This window comes from Carassius gibelio, chromosome B20, assembly GCF_023724105.1.
Source record: "Carassius gibelio isolate Cgi1373 ecotype wild population from Czech Republic chromosome B20, carGib1.2-hapl.c, whole genome shotgun sequence".
In the NCBI taxonomy this organism is placed as follows: Eukaryota; Metazoa; Chordata; class Actinopteri; order Cypriniformes; family Cyprinidae; genus Carassius; species Carassius gibelio.
In genome coordinates this window covers 7926953-7939554 of record NC_068415.1, presented here as the reverse complement: position 1 = coordinate 7939554, position 12602 = coordinate 7926953, and the positions used below count along the sequence as shown (strand labels likewise).

Here is a 12602-nt window from a genome sequence, read left to right as displayed (position 1 = left end):
ATATTCAACCCGGTTAAATACATTAAACCCATTTAAATTTTATTTGTAAAATAGAAGTTTTCGTCATCCTTTTGGATTTGGACTACTTTAATAAATTTAGTTTTTGTTATCATATGCAGAAAAAAAAATGCAGAAATAGTGTCAACCTTCACTATAAACATATGTTTTTTAGTTATGGAGAAAGTAAAAGCTTGTTTTATTTACCCAATTTCAGCAGTATTTGGCCAGTGAACTATACCAGACAACTCTCTGAACTGCTGTTTCTGTGTAGCAATGTTTTCATAAGACAGAGCATAATAGTAAAAGTACAGTAAAACCGTCTTCTGTTTACCCAAAGGGCAAAAGCTGGTTATATTTTATAGAATTGGCACAGGGCCAGCTATGGTGGAGCTAGCGTGCAATATTTACTATGTAATATTATGTAATACTTACCATGCATGGTTCTGAATCAATCATGCACATTTGTTTTATATTTATAACCTCGGAAATAAAGGCTAAATAAAATAAATATTTTAAATGTAAAATCCAGTTAATGTTTTAAAATGACCACCTCTGGTAAACAGTTTAAAGATAGACAATAGGCTTAAAGCGAATAGAAACGGAGTCAGAACTAGCGATTCGATGTCTGTTTAAATGAATCAATCTTTTGTGTCGGTTCCTTCAACGAATCGGTCGAATGGTCCGAATCGCTGGTCTAAATTAAATGAACAGTTCAGTAACGCGCTGAATCATTTCGTTTGGAACGTCTTTTCGCTGTGTGGATACTATAGTACACAGGGAACAAAAAGTGCTCTGCATAAGTTGGATATCCAACTACAGTTAATCGAACCAATCCTGCGTATTGTTATTTTCCTGTGATGTAGATCAAACACCCGCCAGTGAAACATGTGAACGACTCTGAAGGTAAACAAGTGGCAAAACAGTAACACTAACACAAAACGTACTATAACATTACCATAGCCTTTACTTGGTATCTTTGAAGTGCATCAAAGAAACTGTACTGTATGTAGTTTTGTGTATTTTTGTGACTTTACTGTAAATTGGAATTTACTGTTGTAATTGCATAAGTTTGCTGCTGTACGTGATTTTGTTGCTGCGTATTTTAAGGTGAGCAACTTGAACTTGCATCTAATTTAATAAGTGGCAGGTAAATATTGCATGTGGAAATAAATAATAAATCTTACTTTGTGGGCACAGTAATTAATTTATTAATTCAAAATAATTATTTTTATTTTATTTGATTAAAAACATTTATAATATTGGCCGCTGTAATATTGTTTGATTTCCCTGTATTATACCCCCCTCCCCCTCTCCCCATTTATTTATTAAGATGTTTTGAGCCCTTCATGTTAGACTCTAGTTGTTAATTGACTATTTATGCCAGTGGCAAATAAGTGTGTTGTGGAATTGATGAATATAATTGTATAGATAGATTGGTTGCTTGTTATTCAGTAAGTAGTCTACAAATGAAAATATCAGTATTTAGCATAGCATATTTAGCGGGGCTATTGAAAATAAGCACGATTTTTTGGGTCAGTCTGTTCTAGTGCACTAAGCATGTGTCAGCCTGCCTTTCTTCACGTAATGTCTGGCATTTCTTTTATGTTATGAAGCCTGTCTGTCTGTGGAATAGACATTGACCCATTTCTTCACTCTCCACTCACATTTTCTTTCTTTCTTTCTTTCTTTCTTTCTTTCTTTCTTTCTTTCTTTCTTTCTTTCTTTCTTTCTTTCTTTCTTTCTTTCTTTCTTTCAGATGTAGTGCATGTAAATCAAAGCCAACTGTGTAAGTACCAATTATGAGTCAAATATTTGCTTAAGAAAAAGCATTACTACATATTTGCATGCCTTAGATTCTAATGCATATCTTCACAAACTCTTTCTCAAACACAACAAAACATGTTTGCTAAGTTGTCAGCTTTAAAGTTGTTTCTCTTCACTTTTTGTCAGTTTACCTGAAAATAAGCCAATGTCACAGAATAGTAAATAGTAGAACTTCTTTTTTTTGTGTGTGTGTGTGTGTGTGGAAAAAAGCTAGTTAATTTCCATTAAATGTATTAATTTTTATTTAGACATTTGAGTAGATGGGTTTCAAATGTTAAGGATTAATTTTTCAAAAGCATATATGTTAAAACGTAATTATAGTACAAATGTGACCACTGGTTCTTTTTAATAAACTGTTAAGCTATAAATAATGTTTGCATGTATTGAAGGTAGGAATGTTCATTTAAGATCCCCTTGTCTATGAGATTCTGGCATCACATTAGAGAGGGGATGCCATGCATTGCCTTCGCCATTGCTTGTGACACGTTTGTCAATATTCTCAAATGATTAATCTACAGTGTCATCCAAGTGTATTGACTTATACTGATGTGCGAAGCAATTTACCATCACATTTTTTCTAGAACAGAATAGCTTTGACAATGACACTTTTCATTTGGTCATTTCCTTTGTTTTGAAGTCATTCCCATATATTTAACGGCAGTTTTCATGATCTGATTTTTGTGTTCTGTATAACTGAATGTCACAGAGAATTTCTCTAAACTGCTAGTTAATTCCTCTGTGTGCAATTTCCTTTTATGTCATTCTGGTTTTCACGGTGCATGTTGCATCCAGAAGGTGTTTCTTATTTTGTGAGTGTTTTCCACTGAGCAAGCTGCTCCGAGGCAGTCTGGAATGTGTGTATGTGATCGCCATATTCCGGCCATCCCATAGTGGGAAGCAAGATCAGGTTCTCAACCCGTCATTTGTTCATTCTGTAAAGACAGGATGTTTACAGACTTTGGAGCCAATTTTCGACAGAGTCACCATAAATCAATTCATTTAGCCTTTTAAGTGGTGTGTGTATGCATGGCAGATGTGGGGATAAATTCAGTCAATTAGAAAGTGCTGAGGCATGAGGCAACTTTTGCAACAATTACACCTCCACAGTTCATCAAGGTTTGCATTGATTTATGGAGTTGCAAGTGTTGTTGTTGTTTCCAGCTTGTCTGTGAGGTCAGGGCAAGCCTGCTTTAGCAGTTTAGATACCCGTGTCTGATGTTGAATATAGATTTAATCTGTCTTTATTTGCATGAACTGCTTATTTGAGTCACTGGTTACATTCTCCTCACCACAGTTTCCTCAGGCGAAGCTGTAAAACAGTTTTCTGCTTGTCTCAATTAACTGGAATTTATTTTCGAGACTTGAATACTGAAACATGAGAGGTCTCATATTGTACATCTGTACTGCTTTTTTTGCTGCAATAAAATTAGTCTGTAAAACAAATTGTTTACACTTGATACATCTATGTACACAGTTTGAAATAGTAGGGCTGTGTGATACTGACAAAAAATTATGTCTTGATTTGTTTTCTGGTTCCTTTTTTATTATTAAAAAAGTGGGGGGAGAGGACTGTGGGTGGTTTAGGTCTGTCATGCATAATATAATATACTAAAAACACTTAAACTTGCAGTAAGTGGCTGGGAAATCCGTGTTTTAATGATTGAGCATTCAATTGATTTGTTCAGAATTGATTTAATTTAGAAATGAAGCAAGTGACTGTTTTTATAAATGGATCATTGAATCATTGACTCGTTGTTCAAAAACAGGTTTATTCTGGAATGAAACAAAGTGCAGTGTTGCTCTGAGATGCACACAATTTCTACTCCAGATTTGTTTGGAACTTTTTTCATTGGCTGAAAAGAAAAAAAAGACAATATTGTGTCTTAAATGTAGCTTACTTAATATTAACTACTTTTTAATGAATCATACAGAATTTTAATTGCACTGCGATTCTGAAAATAACGCTTCACATGAAATATATTGTTAGTGCTGAGATTAAAACTGATGTATGCAGTTTTTGGAAGCAACACAGTATTGGGTTTATTGTATTTTTTATTTTATTTTATCACTTATATAAAAATAAGCAGTAATACACTGACATTGTTTATGATGTATGTAGTCAAAAAATAAGAGAACTCTTGTGATTGAATTACCTGAGATAAATTTTGAAGCGGCCATGAACTGAGAAAACAAAATTCCCCTTATATTTTAACATATAAGAGGTCATTGTACTATAAAAACCTCCTGTAAGTTTCAGAACTCAAAACTTAACCTTTTTTAGTTTAAAAAGATGTAATAGTGTGGCTAAACAGTGCCTCTGTAGAAGAAGATCAGTGTCTGCTTCTACATCACTGCCTGTTTAGCCCCGCCCACCTATTTGCAACTGTAGTGTAAATAAAGAGAGAGGCGAACAAAGATTTACAGAGAAACCGAGAAAACAAGATGCTGTGCAGTCAGTGCCAGATTATGGGAAAACTGTGTTTGCATTGTCCTCCTGATCTGAACATTAGGGAAGAACTATATTTTTCCAAGTTCCAAACTGTGTCAGTAAGAGGATTGAAACTTTGGCACAAATTTGATTTGGGATTTTCAGAAAGATTGAGATGATTCTGTGCTGCATATTGGATCCGAAAGTAGTGTCGTAACACACCAGTGTGAGTGAATAGCCTATTACTCCTAAATTGTGATGTTTTTTTTTATTTACAAATCTTGTTAACATTATAAGCGGACCTCAGAGAACATTAAAAAACAATAAAACAGGCAGTTCATGACCTTTAATACTTGGTGTAAACATGACCTATGAATTTGTCATGCTAACACCATACACTCGTAAGTTACATAGAGCTGAATTCACCCATTCATTTGTCAGAGGCTTAAATGGTTATTTTAAAGATATCAGAAGTCTGAAAAATGTGCAGCAGTTGCCTCTAATAATTGTCCAGACAGCAGTTTCCTACAGGTCTTCCTAGCACAGCGAGTCCCTGTCATTTATTTTCAGGAGTTATAATGTCGTTAACAACAAACCTTCATTGTGAAGAAGCTGGCGAAGCAAATGCCACGATAACGCAGTATTAGCCATTGACTCTTAAAAACTTGTTCTATATGATGACATTGTCTTGCTCTCTGCTATGTAGTTGCCATCATGTCTGCTGAGCTTCTGCTCAGCATTGCAAAATGATTGTGGAATTCCGCCGTCCTGGTGCATGCACTCTTCTGCTTCATTTCACACTCCTGTAACAGAAAAACAGGGTCAATACCAGGATTCCACAGAGCCTAATAAATGCGATTGCTGGGCTAAAAACTTTGTGTAACTTGTACAGGTTGTAGGACCTGCCACTAGAGGGCGCACAACCAAAACAATAACGATTGTGAGGTTTGATGATGCTAAGAAGGAGCATGGAATGATGGGATTTTTTGTCTTCTACCCAACCGCTGACGGCCATCAATCAGATGGAAAGATAAATCATGGATTTAATGCTTGTTCAACGATTTGCGCAAGTAGATTACATACAAAGTCAATGCAAAGACGGGATCAGACTACGGATCAGACGCATCCTGGCGCGGGTCTAGAGACGCGATGCCCCGCATTTGGCGTGTATGTCCCATAATACTAATCTTGTTGATCGTTATAATAGCATACGTTTTCTGTAAAGATACGAATCAAAACAACTCACCAGTCGAGTTAGACACAAGCGAGATCGGCATCTCTTTCATGTTGAACTTTGTCACGAAGCTACTTCCGCATTTGTCCACGAGACTGTTGTCATGTGGTTTCCACGTCTGTAAAGGCGGTAACAAAGGGTAACTAACGTCATTGACAGGCGACTGTACTGCCCCGTGTCACTGTTCAGAATGGGAATTTTCTCATGATTTACAAGTAGTTGAAAACATTAGAAATATTGTTAGTAATCAGCTGGATAAAAAAATAACACTAGCTTAGTGGTTTTTGGATATTTTACTGCAAATGTCTTACAACTTGTACCTTTAATATAAATGATCACTGAATCTAGACTGTTCTTTCAACTAAATTTTATGTGGGGGCAGGTGTGGTCACTATTATTAATCACACTTTTCTTGCAGAATGTAGCACATTCAGTTTATTAGTTCATTCCAGTAATGAATTACATTTGTTTGTATCTCACAGAAGATCATAGATCAATACAGGAACAGATATATTGATTTGTACTTTTTTGACTTCTTTTTTTTCATTTAAGCCATTTTAGCATTAATCTGGAAATGCCACACTACAGACTGTGAGTTCTCTGCGCTGAACCGAGGACATTATTCCCATCTTAAGTATGTCTAACATTATTCCCCTCCACTGGCTGAAAGCACCCTGATAAATAAACATTGAAGCAATCCAACTTTATGCCGGTCTCCAAGCAACAAGAGTCATTGGAAATTAATACTCAACCCAACAGGATGAAATTGACAGTGTACTGTTTGCTCCCCTGAATGTAATTGGCAGCCTGAAGCTATTAAATTAAGCAGTCTGATGCTTGAACTGAGCTGTTTGAAGAAAAGCTTAATTTTTTTTGTTATTTCCATATTTCCGTGCTGGATGATAGTTAGTGGCCTTCTTTCCAGCAAACATGACTAAAGTAAGATTGACAGATCTTGCCAGAGTGATGCTGACACGATTGACACACACTCATTTTGCCTTTCTCTGTGTCTTGTACACACGTTTGTTTTTCTGTCATGGTGAGAAATGTCCTTTGACTTTGGAATAAATTTTTTACTGCACTATGATTTTTGTTTGTCACCTAACCATCACAGAGTCATTTTTACTTTTTCATTCAGACAAATTTTTTTTTGGCAATTGTTTTTCCTCAACAAATCAGTTGGCTTTCCACCAAAATGTTGGCGATTTTGGTTTTCTGTCCATGTGGTGACATTTGGTCTCCATTATGTAGGCAAAACCTAAACGACTACACCTACACACACAATTACACACTTCCATGAATAGTTTGTTTCCAAACACTCATTGAGCTGTGTATATGGATTCTTAAAATCCATTACACACAAACTATTTTCTTTGCTTTCAATATTTTGTGGGTGCAGTGTTGATCGATACAGAATTGTTATCTATATGGTGTTGCTAAAGTCTGCTAATCTGTTCATTGATATTTTGTGAAAATATGTAAAATTGTTTAGGCTCATACTGAACTTGCTTTCATTTAGGTCACAAATGCTTAAAGCTTAAACTGCCAAATGTTTTTCCCATAATATATCACCAAACCCTGAAATATTACCCAGAAATGGGATTTCTGTTGGCTTGCTAGAGAGAAGATTAAGACTTTGTCTTTGTCCTTAAATTTCACCAGAGCAATAATTAGCTTCATCTCAGCAACTTGATTAGAGCAGTGTGGGCTGCCCTGCCATACTTATCTCTCTCATCTCGAAAGGTTGCCAGGCAACTGCAGCAGAACATCATGACAAATGTTTACTGCAACAAAACTTACCAGATGAGTCATTTATCGCCCTCATCAAATAGTAGGTGAAAGACAGTACTTTCAAACAATTTCGCTTTAAGCCGTAGTTTGTGAAAGCGATCTCTTTGTGGAAAATTGTCAGCGTTAGGTACGACAAGCTTCATTTTAGAGAAATGGATGCTGACCACCAACAATAAACATTTGACTTTCAAATTCTATATCGCTCCATGTAATTAGGCTTTTATGGCTTCTGTATAAAACCCAGTGGCTTGGTGTATAAAATTGCATGTCGATTACAAATGGCAGATTTATTTTCAGATTTATAAAAAGCTACATATGCCAGAATAGTAGGGAGTTTGTGTGTGCTTTTTTTATTTATTATTATACGTGACCTTATCTGCATATATTTAACAATGTTTTCCATCTATACACGTTTAGTCTAGCCTTCAAGAAACTAGGATAAAAGACTGTAATTATTACCTGTGTCTGCAAGATATTACCCTGCAAGTTTATAATCCATATAAATATTTAAGCATCTTTGAATAAATATACGTTTACCTGAGAAGAAGAATTGTTTGAGATTTTTTGTTGAATGTATCTTTAAAAATGATTATTATAATACTGTATTATTTTCACCACGGTGGCCAGTTTTAGGTAGTATCTTGCTTTTCAGGTAAAATTATATTTTTGGCATTGTTTTTTTTCTTCAGTCTTTTTTTTCCACCCAGTGTGACAAATTGCAGGTTTGGAATAGGTCTTCAATTGCAAAGCTAATCTGTTCTTGCAACAGTGTGAAAAATCTTGTAATGCTCAACAGTTTTCTACAACATTATTCTTGCTTGCCCATAAGACAAAAGTTCATGCTTTTGCATCTATGCAGGAAAGAGAAACAACCAAACGAGGCTTTTATGAACTCCTCCAGGCCTCTGCCGGACTCAGCAGGGGGATCGAGACCTTGTAAGCACCAAGGTCACAAAAGCAAAACAAGCCCTAATCAACCACCCTTCTTTGTAAGTCTGCAATGCTCGGTGTATGAAGAATGGGCTTTATTCATTTCAACGCCCCCCTTTCTGGCTCCAGAATTCCTGGCTGACATTCCCTCATTCTTCCAGCTCCAACAGGCCTCAAAAGGAACTACTTTTCCTCCCTCGTAAAGTCTGCCCCAAGGGCATTGCCATTCCGTATGGCATAGAGTTCCTGCAACGTTTTGGCCTAAAGATGCTGTGTTTTTAAAAGAAGGACTCTAACAGCTGTCTATATCCGGAGTGTGGAATGAGGGCGAAAAAGAGAGCGGGAGGGGGTACTGCTGATGCTGCTGACTTAGTTTTTTCCCCTTCCCTTGCCTTTCCAGCCTGGAATGCCCTTGTGACAACTGTGTGTCAGTATCCAAAGTGCTGCAGCACCGCAGTGTTTTCACAGCCCTGCGAACTCATTCCGACGGTGTTTTTGTGAACCTAGCTCTTGTTATAAAATCCACATTCCTGCGTTCCCGTGCCATTGCTCCCGTGTTGCCATGGCTTGGAATTAGGACGAAAAGCATGGTGTAAACAAACAAGGCTGGCAGGCCATGTGATGTTGACCACCTTTGGACCCATTGGAGACTGGCTGTCTTATGATGAGGGGGCAAAGGTCTCTCCTACGCCACACACACACACACACACACACACACACACACACACACACACACACACACACACACAAGCACAAGCACTCTTGTTGGGCTCCAGACTTTCTAGTCATTTTCTATGATACAATACCACTGGTATTGATCTGTGTTTCTGCAAATGCTAATCAATGTTTAGAGCTAGAATCGGTACCCAGTGTGAGTGCATATAATATACATTTCCTTCTAAAAAAGTTCCTACCGCTCACCACAGATACAGGGATGACTGACAGTTAAATCGATAGTTCACCCAGAAATTAAAATTCTGTTTAATTTAATCAACTGTATGTTATTCCAAACCTCTACGACTTTATTTAGTATTTATATATTTTAAAATATGTGTGTGTTGCTTGGTCCATCCAGTCAAAATCAATTGGGAAAGAATTAAATTTTTTGCCTGAACTATGCATTTAACTATGCCTTACACATATAGAGCCTTGTAATTTTACAATCACTAAATAGATATGAGTGGATTAGCCAAAACATGATAAGCTAATATGTAGGGAGGTAGTGTATGCATCTGAATAACCGAATAGAATGAAGATGTCCCAGTTTAAACTGTACAGCTGTTTAATAAAACATAGGCTGCTGATAGACTGCTGGCACTTTTTTAAAGATTCATTTGGGGACTTAAGATATGCAAAATATGTCCTACTGTTACATCCTGTCTGTTCAGAATAGGGAAGTAGGAGAGGTGTTAACATCTCTATATAGCAACTTAATGCTGAGTCTCCAAGCTGGCAGAGTAATGGAGAGAGATTTCCAGCTGTACTGTTGTGTTGCTTAATCATTTTATTTGCTCTTCACTGCAGGATTAGATTTAACTACACAATTTAAGTTCTGAAATGGAGGATTTAACAAGTCAGAATGCATTTGGTTATCCATAGTAGTACCCGTTTTCACTGACAAAGCTGAAAGACCTTCATAGTTGGTCACTGCTGCCTTATATACATATAGGAATATGTATAATAATATGTGTATATGCATGCATATGTAGATTGTATTATTATATTGTATATTACAGAAGTTATCTGATCTTTTATAATGTGATATAAAATGTCTCACATTAAAAAAAGCTTTAAACTATTTAATCACTATCAAGTCAAACATCATGCTAACCATGAAGACATCTTGGTCACTCTAGTTGGCTGGCATTCAAATTGACTTTATGTTCAGTCGCAATAGTGTCTAGAATGATATAGTTGTATTATCCTCCCTGAGTGTCAGACTCTGCTTTAAAAGTGGTCTGTCGTGACAGACATAGAGCTGTTTCAGCTTCAGTAAATCTCTGATTAAAGTTCAAATGGATTCATTCATTCACGCTGCAGCAGTTGTATGCTGTACTTTTGTTGCTTCCATACCAAGAAAAAAGAACATAGGAAAATTAAACTGAGATCTCAAAAAACTAAATTTGTTATGTGGAGGTTATAAGAAAATCAAGTTGTGAGTTTGGGAAAACTGCTGTTGTTATTTTGAAAATGATAGTTCATTCATTAAAGGGAAACTCCACCCTGAAAAGGTTATAGCTCCCCGTCTTTAGTGAACCAACTAGAGATGCACCGATTGCAATTTTCTTGGCCGATTTCAGTTTCTGATTTTTTTGTAAGTGTGATCTGTTGATATCAATGTTTGCCAATTCTATTTTTTTTTCTTGAGAGCTATAATTGACAGCATATTCAAACAAAAATCTACTTTTCTTGAATGCCAAGTTTTATTTTCATAAAAACCGCAAATAAAAAGTTAGTAATAAAATAAGAACAAATTAAAAGAAATTGTAAACTATAGTACCAATAAATGCAATAGAAAAAAGAGAGCTATGAAACTTTGTTTTCAGGTTAAGTAAGTTTTTATTCATGTAAGAAATACCACAGAAATTAAAGTAATCAAATGTAAATTTTTATCAAATTTAATTTCTGTAGTCTTCATTGTAAAAATTAAATACAAATTAATGCTTACCCTTAAAGTTATAAAATGTATTCAGTCAAGAGCAGAAAGTGGTTTTCTTTGTCTTTTGTTCTTTGATTGACATTACAGACAGAAGCAGGAATATTGGACAGTGGTCCCTTTAAAGGAGTCAAATTATGCCTTTTTTAAAGATAATTATTTTGTGTATTTGGTGTAACAGAATCTGTTGACATGCTTTGATGTTCAAAAAACACTTTATTTTTCAAATACTGTACATTATTGTTGGTCCTCTATGCCCTGACTCTCTCAAACACGTTGTTTTCTACAAAGTCCTTCCTTCCGACAAGTGCAGTCTGCTCTGATTGGTCATCTGACCCAGAGCACCGCAAGCACTTGTCGGAAATGTAACATCCCTTTCCGTAATTGCAAGCTTCATCTTTCAAATTAAATGTAAAGACAGTAAATAATGTCCTTAGTTTTAACATCAGTTCGAGTGTGAAAGGGGAACAGAGTGGCGTGACAAACACAGTGATGAAGCTAGTACAGTGGGGCTCGAAAGTTTGGGTACCCCTTGCAGAATCTGTGAAAATGTGAATCATTTTTAAAAAAAAAAAGAGAGATCATACTAAATGCATGTTATGTTTTATTTAGTACTGTCCTGAGTAAGATATTGTACATAAAATATGTTTACATTTAGTCCTTAAGACAAAAAAATGGCTGAAATTATTAAAATAACCCCATTCAAAAGTTTGGGAACCCTGGGTTCTTAGTACTGTGTTCTGTTACCTGATGATCCTCGACTGTCTTTCTGTTTTGTGATGGTTGTGCATGAGTCCGTTGTTTGTTCTGAACAGTTAAACTGAGAACTTATCTACAGAAAAATCTTAAGAAGGAAACAAGATGCACTAAGTTTGGGGGTGTATGTACAGGTGCATCTCAATAAATTAGTGGAAAAGTTAATTTATTTCAGGATTTCAACTCAAATTGTGAAACTTGTCTATTAAATAAATTCAATGCACACAGACTGATACCCTGAAAAGACAAAATGAAGCCTTACATTTAACTAAAATGCACCAATTCACTATCTACAAATTAGAATATGGTGACATGCCAATTAGTTATTCTATCTCAGTTTGGTTCAATAGGCTACACAATCCTGGGGAAGACTGCTGATCTGACAGTTGTCCAGAAGACAATCATTGACACCCTTCACAAGGAGGGTAAGCCACAAACATTCATTGCTGTTATTATTTGCTGTTAAAAATGAATTGGCTGTTCACATAGTGCTGTATCCAAGCATGTTAACGGAAAGTTGAGTAGAAGGAAAAAGTGTGGAAGAAAAAGGTGCAGAACCAACAGAGAGAACCACAGCCTTATGAGGTTTGTCAAGAAAATTGATTTGAGAATTTGAGTGAAATTCACAAGGAATGGACTGAGGCTGGGGTCAAGGCACCAAGAGCCACCACACACAGACATGTCAAGGAATTTGCTGAACCACAGAAAGCGTCAGAGATGTTTTACCTGGGCTAAGGAGAAGAAGAACTGGACTGTTGCCCAGTGGTCCAAAGTCCTCTTTTCAGATGAGAGCAAGTTTTGCATTTCATTTGGAAACCAAGACCCTAGAGTCTGGAGGAAGGGTGGAGAAGCTCATAGCCCAAGTTGCTTGAAATCATGTGTTAAGTTTCCACAGTCTGTGATGATTTGGGGTGCATTTTTTTTTTAAACCAAGGTCACTGCACCCTTTACCAAGAAATTTTGGAGCACTTCATGCTTCCTTC

At 36.2% G+C, this 12602-nt stretch overlaps 1 long non-coding RNA gene across 1 annotated transcript in view; it reads left to right on the top strand.

The window, feature by feature from the left end:
• Positions 1 to 693: 693 nt before the first annotated feature.
• LOC127984197 (uncharacterized) overlaps positions 694 to 12602 on the top strand; it is a 126131-nt gene continuing 114222 nt past the window's right edge. The window contains exon 1 of the long non-coding RNA XR_008160558.1: positions 694 to 903. This is a non-coding gene — a long non-coding RNA (uncharacterized LOC127984197). The remainder of the gene's footprint in view (positions 904 to 12602) is intronic.